A 9221-nucleotide genomic window follows, 5' to 3' on the forward strand; every position below is an offset into this window, starting at 1 on the left:
AAAAAAAAAAAAAAAAAAAAAAAAAAAGCAACATCTACCTTTGACCTATTCACAAATACTAGCATTTTTGCCGGATTTTTTTCAATTTTTTTATTAGATAATTTCATCATTTACATTTCAAATGCTATCATGAAAGTCCCCTATACCCTTCCCCCTGCCCTGCTCCCCTACCCACCCACTCCCATTTCTTGGCCCTGGCGTTCCCCTGTACTTGGGCATATAAAGTTTGCAAGACCAAGGGTGAGCAGCTTTGGAATAGCAATGGGTTCCACAACATCTTTACAGCCTGGGCTTTATGAATAGTAAAATAAAAAGATAACAAAGGGGGTTATGTAACACACTGAGTAATAGAGGAAGCTGGGATTCCATTCTGGCTTAAGGGGGAAAAAATAGATAGAATGGAGGTTTGATGAGGAGGCAGATATTTGAGTATTTTCAAAGCACTTCCACTGTGAATACAGCCCGAGCTTCACAGGGAAGCAGAATGACTTCACTGTGAGGAAGTAGCTGGCACTGATTAATCCTATGATCAAAGAAAATGTCCTCTCCAGCAAAGGGAACAGCGAAATCATGCACCACCTCCTGGGAGATGGAGCACACAGTCTTTCATTGAGACTTCACACACACACCCCCCAGAGCCCTGAGGAAGACTCACACAAACTGGAATTATAAAACATTACGCAAAGCAGATACACAGTTTCCAGTGTTTCAAAGTTGCAGAAATAAAGGACAGCCAGACTGAAGGAAGCTGGAGAAACAGAACAAGATGGAACACTGGGTCTACAGTGAGTCCTTGTACAGAAAATCCCTGCCCATTGTACAGAGATGATGGCACACACGTATGAAATTGGGTACTCATGGATGCTCAGTTCCCAGTAGAAAAGTAAATAGGAATGGCAACTAGATACACAGAATTAAATACGTTATGAGAATTTGCCTATATAAAATAGAAGTCAATGCATACAGTGCTCTGGAGAGCATTTCAGTGTAATATACAGCCATATTATAAGTATATAGCATAAATAATAACAAATCTACTTTTGATGAAAAAATGAATTTCGCTTCTTCATAGACAGGACTTTAAGACAGACCACTGGGAATTTTAACATATTCTTATTTTTCAGATAATGAGCTTTCACAAGAGACTGACAGTGTGCACTCATCTCGGCCACTGTCCCTCAGGCAGTCAGTAGTTCTCTGTAACCAAGACTATATGAGAGCTTTTCATTTTCAAAGCCTTCTTATCTAAGACTTCTGAGTTAAGCAGTAAAACAGACAGACAGACAGACAGACAAACAGACAGACAGAGACAGAGACAGAGACAGAGACAGAGAGACAGATAGACAATTAAGCAAACCCTAAGTGGGAAACCTGACTTAGGAAATAAGCTGCAATTGTTTTTGAAAACCCAGAATAAAGGAGTAAAGCGTCTGCAAGTGGCTTATGTTTGAGTAAATAATCAATGGTCCTAATTTTGAGAAATCCAACACTGCTGGTCGACTAATTACCACCCATCAGAGTCCTCCAAGCACAGATCTATTGCATGCTCATGGGCAGCTCTGTAAGCATAAACTACAGAAACTGGGGAGGGAGAGGAGGGTGCATTCCTGGAAGCTATTTTCTTCCCCTTTCACAAACAATAACTTGTGTGTGAAGCAAAGCAAACAGCCGGCTGCAGAAGGCCTTATGTTTTGAAGCCCTAAGCATGAAAATCCATTTAAGCAACTATCTCTGCCTGCCGAGATAAACAGCTTCTAAGTATCCTATATAAATCTCCAAACCATGGAAGAAAACAACCCCTAACTTTTTTCCCCTTTATTTGCCCCCAATTAAAGTTCAAAGTAGGGGATTTATAATTCTCATCTAAGCAGGATCTGCAATTTGAAACCAGACATGAATAACCAGCGCTAGAGCCGTGACAGGACAAGAAGAGTGAACTCCATATATTTATACAGATGGAATGATCATACCAATAGCCAATGCTCCATAAAGACAATTTCTTAGAAAGGGGCCTCAGAAGATCGGACATTGTTCCTCCCCAGCATCCTTCATCTCTGATGAGTGCCACCTGTATTTCTTCATTGAGAACTCTCCCCTGTGATGTGCAGTATTGGAGGGTCAGAGGGGAATTTGAACTTGCCCTTTTCAGTGACAGATGTAACAACTCAAACTCCTACAGCTGTTTCTGTATAGCCAGTAGGTGAGCACAGAACCTCGGGTCGGCTATCCGAGCAGGCGTTCTCCGGATTACTGAGCTGGTGTATCTCCGTCCAAGTTTGACTCTTCGGCCTGCTTCATGACACAGGACCAACAGCCCCTCTACACACCACTTCTCCACGGTCATGTCGCTGTCAGGCAGCATGCATACCCAAAGGAAAGCTGCAAAGCAGAAGAGAGGAGTGGCTTTGCTCCTTCCGCTGTTTCTTCTCTCAGCTGCCAGCTAATGCTCTCTCCAACCACAGTTGCTTCCGGTCCAGATCCTTTTCACCTTAGAACCACCCTTAGCTCACTCCCTCAGAGGTGCCAACAAGCACGATCCAATCCAGAAGAGTCTGAGCTCTGGTCTCACAGAGTCCCCCACACCCACCCCCACCCTGCACACGTAAGTTACTAACAAATGTTGTCCAGTTCCCTTTCTTCAGAACTCTGGGATTTATTTACCTGTCCACTCCATTCTTCTTTGCCAGGCCTCTGGACTCCAATCACATCAGTGTTCTTCATTTCTCCTCTCAGGCTCTGTAATTTCCTCTAATAGTTGATGTGTCAGTCTGGCGTCTGTGTTTCAGGTTCATTTTAACTGCTGGAGTTTTCAAACTTCTGATGAGCTAACTCCCAGAGCAAAGTATCTCTGCAAACGACTGCTCTGGTTTTATTTTTCCTACTGGTCCCTTCAGCTTCAGGTCCTCTCACCTGGGAAGTTGATCTATGTAACTTAGCAAAAACACAGGCATGGATTTGCAGGCCATTACAAAGTGAAACTGAATGTAGAAGGGAGTTGGACTATGTTTTTCTTCTAATATAACTATTGACATACTTCAGGTCTCTAAGACCTCTGCAATAGTTAGTTCTTCCCATCCTGGCACGTGACCCTCCAGTTTCCATTGAAATCTGTCCATTCCCTGAAAACTAGCCCAAGTCCTTATGTTTCATTTAGTTAAGAGTAGGTTCTGTTGGTGAAGAAATGGAAGCTGATACTAAGGTTCTTGAGAAAACCTCCCGCAAACATTTTACTCCCTCCATCTTCAGTCTGTAAGCATACAATGATCAAGGCACTTGGGACAAATAACATCTACCCCAGCTACTCCGGATAACCCAAGTTAATGATTTAATAACTATAAACTGTATAATTATCTTCTAACACCCCCTATCAATACCAAATACACACAAGCACAGAGCCACATAGGCATCCTCCAACACACATGCTCATCAAATCCAGTCCCATCAAACTAAGTCCTTTCTTTACCCACCTCATACTAAAACAGCATTCTAAAGACCATTTGTTTGGAAATGTTGAACCTATTCTTCTTTTTATCAGACCCAGGAAGGAAAAAAGAGAAGCCCAGGGTGATGTATCAAGCAATGAAAGAGGCAGAGTCCTGACAAAAGCTTCTGCCATTCAGAAGCACTTCCTTCCATTCCCAGATTATCAGCCTACCCTCCACATTAAGGAAAAGCTCTCTCCAAGAATCCAAAGAGGGCAGAGGCATGTGGCACATTGGGAAGTGAATTGGGGGGGGGGGTACCTTGATTATTAAACAACAATTTTAAACTCAAGGAACTTCATCCACACTCATGTTCACTAGAAAGAATAGAAAGAAGAAGCAGGAAAACAATTCATTGCTGAAAGCTGATGGGACAGTAAGGAGAGACAGGAGACAAAGTTCAAACCCTGCACCTTCCATGTATTCATTATTTGACTTTTATCATATTACCATGAGCAATCTTATTTCATTTGAAATAAACGGAAACAAAAACATATGTCCATTCTCCTCAGCAGAGTTATCTTAACTATCAAGTACATTGGCTAAGCACTGTTGTGACAGCTGGGAACACAGCAGTGAGTAAGACAAAATCCTCACTTCTTAGAATTTGCCCCTTGGTAGAGGCAGGCAGACAGTACACAAATAAACTTACAAATAAGCATGATATTTCAGAAAGTGATACATGCAATGGGGAAGTTGAGTGGTGTTGTTAGAAAGAGTAATCATACCCAACCCTCTGCCAGATCCCTATGGGGTGCAGCCAGCAACAATGAGCAACACTCTCTTCCCTGAGCTCCATCATCCAGTCCACGAGCCCTGATGGTTCATTGGGGGCTGTCCAGCATGAGGGCCAACCAGATAGCTAAAGGCCAGTGTAAGAACATAGTCAACAAGAACCAGGACAATATGGTACCAGCAGAGCCCAGCTATTATACTACAGCAAGTGCTACATATTCTAACACAGCTAAAGCACAATGTCTAATATTTTAAAGATGATACAGGCTTTTAAAGAAGAAATTAATAAATTCCTTAGAGCAATAGAGGAAAATATACAATCAAAGAGGTGGAAGAATTAATGAAATTGTTCAAGACCTGAAAATAGAAGCAATAAAGAAAACGCAAACTGAGGGAATTATAGAGATTGAAAACTTAGGGAAGACAACAGGAATTCTATGCAAAAGTATCACCAAAGAGAGAGAGAGAGAGAAAGAGAGAGAGAGAGAGAGAGAGAGAGAGAGAGAGAGAGAGAGAGAGANAGAGAGAGAGAGAGAGAGAGAGAGAGAGAGAGAGAGAGAGAGAGAGAGAATCTCAGGGTACCATAGAAGAAAATGATACAGCATTTAAAGAAAATGTTAAAACTAAAAATTTCTGACACAAAACATGCAGAAAATCTTGGCTACTATGAGAATACCTAAAAGACCTAACCTAAGAATAGTAGGAATAGATGAAGGTGAAGGTGAAGACTCCCACCTCCGAGGACCAGAAAATATTTTTAATAAAATCATAGAAGAATATGTCCCCTAACTAAACAAAGAGATGCCTATAAACATACAAGAAACTTTCAGAACACCAATTAGATTGGACGAGAAAAGAAAATGTCTCCTCTACCTAATAATAAAAATTCAAAATCTACAGAACAAAGAAAGAATATTAAAACCTACAAGCCGGGCATGGTGGCGCACGCCTTTAATCCCAGCACTCGGGAGGCAGAAGCAGGCAGATTTCTGAGTTCAAGGACAGCCTGGTCTACAAAGTGAGCACCAGGACAGCCAGAGCTATACAGAGAAACCCTGCCTTAAAAAAAAAAAAAAAAAAAAAAAAACATACATGCGAAAAATCCCAAGAAACCTTCAAAGGCAGTTCTATCAGAGTTACACCAAGTTCTCAACAGAGACTCTAAAAACAAGAAGAGCCTGCACAGATGCTTGCAGCTTCTAAAAAAAAATCACAGATGCCAACCTAGACTATTATACCCAACAAATTTTTCAATCAACATAAATGACAAAAGCAAGATATTCCATGGCAAAACCAATTTAAACAGTATCTATCCAGAAATCAAGCTCTACAGAAGATAGTAGAAGGAAAATTCCACCCCAAGAAGGCTAACTGCACCCAGGAAAAGAGAGTGAAAAGATAACCTCTAACCAGCAAAACCAAAAGAAGGGAAGCAAAAATACATGAGTATACACTAGCATGTACACACACACACACATACACACACACACACACACACACATACACACACACAATCAGTACCAACATAAAAATAACAGAAATTAACAATCATTGGCTATTAATATTTTCTATTATAATACCAACAGACTCAATTCTCCAATAGAAAGACACAGGCTAACAGAATGGATGCAAAAACAGGATCTTTCATTTAGCTGCGTACGAGAAACACACCTTACCAACAATGATAGACGTAACCTTAGCATGAGGAGCTGAAAAAAGTTTTCCTAAGAAAATTGACCCAAGAAGCAAGTTGGAATATCCAATCTAAATGTTTAAATAAAGTACATTTTCAACCCAAAGTAATCAAAAGATGAGGGATGGACACTTCATATTCACTGAAGAAAAAAAAATCTACCAAGATGATGTCTCAATTTAGAATAACTCAAATTCAGGGGCACACACATTCACAAAAGAAACATTATTAAGCATACATCACACATTGAATCCCAAACATTATTAATGGGAGATTTCATCACGCCATTTTCACCAACAGGTAGGTCATCCAGAAAGAAACTAAACAGAGAAATAATGAAAGTAACAGTGGTTATGAATCAAATGGACCTAACAGATATATCAGAATATTTTTGCCCAAACAGAAAAGAATATACCTTCTTCTCAGTGCCTCATGGAACCTTCCCCAAAATGGACCAGATTCTCACTCACAAAGAAAGCCTCAACATATTTTAAAAAATGAAATAACGTGTTTCCTATCAGGGCATCATGGATTAAAGCTAGACTTCAACAATCACAATAAAAACAGAAAGCCTACATACACATAGGAACTGAACAACTCTCTTCTCAGTGACTACTGAGTCAAGGAAGAAATAAAGGAAATAAAAGCTTTCTTGAATTCAATGAAAATGAAGGCACAACATACCCAAACTTATGAGACACAATGGAAAGCAGTGTTAAGGGAAAAGTTCATAGCACTATGTGCCTTTATAATAAAATATTGGAGTGATCTCATATCAGCAACTTGTCTGAAAGCTATAGAACAAAAAGAAGCAAATACACACAAGAAGAATAGATAGCAGAAAATAATCAATCTCAAGGCTAAAAACAATAAATAAAAACAAAAATAACAATACAAAGGGTCCATGAAACCAAGAAGAACTGGTTTTTCCAGTAAAGCAACAAGGTAGACTAACCCTTGGCAGAACTACCTAACAAGCAGAGAAACAAGATCCAAATTAACAAAACCAGAAATGAAAATTTGGCCAAAAATCAGATAGAGAATCATTAGGTGTTATTTCAAAAGCCTACACTCCACAAAATTGGAAAATCTAAATGAATTGAACAATTTTCTGGATAGATTCAATTTACCAAAGACAAATCAGGATCAGGTAAACAATCTAAATACTCCTATAACCCCTAAGGAAATAGAAGCAATCATTAAAAAATATCCCCTGCATATGTAGTGGTAGATGGCCTAGTAGGCCATCATTGGGAAGAGAGGATCCTTGGTCTTGCAAACTTTATATGCCCCAGTACAGGGGAACACCAGGGCCAAGAAGTGGGAGTGGGTGGGTAGAGGAGCTGGGGGGGGGAGGGTATAGGGTACTTTCAGGATAGCATTTGAAATGTAAATGAAGAAAATACCTAATAAAAAATTGGGGGAAAAAAAAGTCTCCCAACCGAAGAAAGCTTAAGGTCAGATGATTTTAGCACAGAGTTCTACGGATATTCAAAGAAGACCTAAAACCAATACTCCTCAAGCTATTCCACAAAACAGAAAAAGAAGGAACATTGCGAAACTCATTTTATGAGGCCACAGCCAGCCTGATACCCAAACCACACACAGACTCAACAAAGAAATAGAATTTCATACCTATTTCCCTTATGAACATTGATGCAAAAATGCTAAATAAAATACTTGCAAATTAAATTCAAGAACACATCCAAAACACCATTCACCATGAGAAAGTAGGCCTCATCCCAGGGATATAGGGATGGTTCAATATACAAAAAATTCATCAATATAAACTACCATATAAACAAACTGAGGGGGAAAAAATCACATGATCATCTCATTAGATGATCAAAAAGCCTTTGACAAAATCCAACACCCCTTCATGTTAAAAGTCTTCAAGAGATCAGGTAACAAGATGCTTACCTAAAGATAATGAAAGCAATATACAGCAGGCCAAGACCAACATCAAATTAAATGGAGAGAAACTTAAAGCAATTCCTCTAAAATCAGGGACAACGGTCTTTCCACTTTCTCTGTATTTATTCAATATTGAGCATGAAATTCTAGCTACAGAAATAAAACAACTAAAGGATATCAAGGGGATGAAAATTGGAAAAGAAGAAGTTATAGTATCTCTATTCCTGTATGATATGATGGTATACACAAGTGACCCCAAATATTCTACCAGAGAACCTCTACAGCTAATAAACTTACGTTCAGCAAAGTGTCTGGATTAAAATAAATAGCTCAAAAAATCAATAGCCTTTCTATATACAAAAATAAACAGGTTGATAATGAAATCAGGGAAACAACACCCTTCACAATAGCCACAAATAATATAAAATATCTTGGGGGTAATTCTAACCAAGCAAGTGAAGACCTGTGTGACAAGAGCTTCAAGTTTCTGAAGAAATCAAGGAAGATATCAGAAGATAGAACGATCCCCATCCTCTGAGATCAGTAGTAAGAATGGCCATCCTACCAAAAACAGTCTACAGATTCAATGCAATTCCCATCAACATTTCAAAACAATTCTTCACAGACCTTTAAAGAATAATGCTCAACTTCATAAGGATAAACAAAAATCTCAGGATAGCTAAAGTCCTAAACAATAAAAGAATTTCTAGAGGTTATCACCATCCCTAATTTTAAGCTGTATTATAGAGCAATAGAAATTGCATGGTATTGGAATAAAAGGAGACAGGTGATCAATGGAATTCAAAGATCCAGAAATAAACCCACACACATACAAACACTTAATTTTTGGCAAACAAACCATAGAATGGGGGTGGTGGCAAGAGTCTTCAACAAACAGTGCTGGTCTAACTGGATCTCTGAATGCAGAAGAATGACAATAGACCCATGTTTATCACCTTGCATAAAACTCAAGTTCAAGTGGCTCAAAGACCTCAACATAAAACTGGATACACTAAATCTAATAGAACAGAAGTGGGGAATAGCTTTGAATGAATTGGTATAGGAGACAACTTCCTGAACAGAATATCAACGTCTCAGGTGTTAACATCAACAATTAATAAATGGGGTCCATCCCATAATCAGCCACCAAATGCAGATACTATTGTATACACCAGTAAGATTTTGCTGAAAGGACCCTGATATAGCTGTCTCTTGGGAGGCTATGCCAGTGCCTGGCAAACACAGAAGTGGATGCTCACAGTCAGCTATCAGATGGAACACAGGGCCCCCAATAGAGGAGCTAGAGAAAGTACACAAGGAGCTGAAGGGGTCTGCAACCCTATAGGTGGAACAACAATATGAACTAACCAGAACCCCCAGAGATCGTGTCTCTAGCT

General features: G+C 39.4%; 1 pseudogene; it reads left to right on the forward strand.

The window, feature by feature from the left end:
- Positions 1 to 4325: 4325 nt before the first annotated feature.
- Positions 4326 to 9221, forward strand: part of LOC110332937 — a 105719-nt pseudogene continuing 100823 nt past the window's right edge.

This window comes from Mus pahari, chromosome 15 (assembly GCF_900095145.1).
Source record: "Mus pahari chromosome 15, PAHARI_EIJ_v1.1, whole genome shotgun sequence".
NCBI classification, from domain to species: Eukaryota; Metazoa; Chordata; class Mammalia; order Rodentia; family Muridae; genus Mus; species Mus pahari.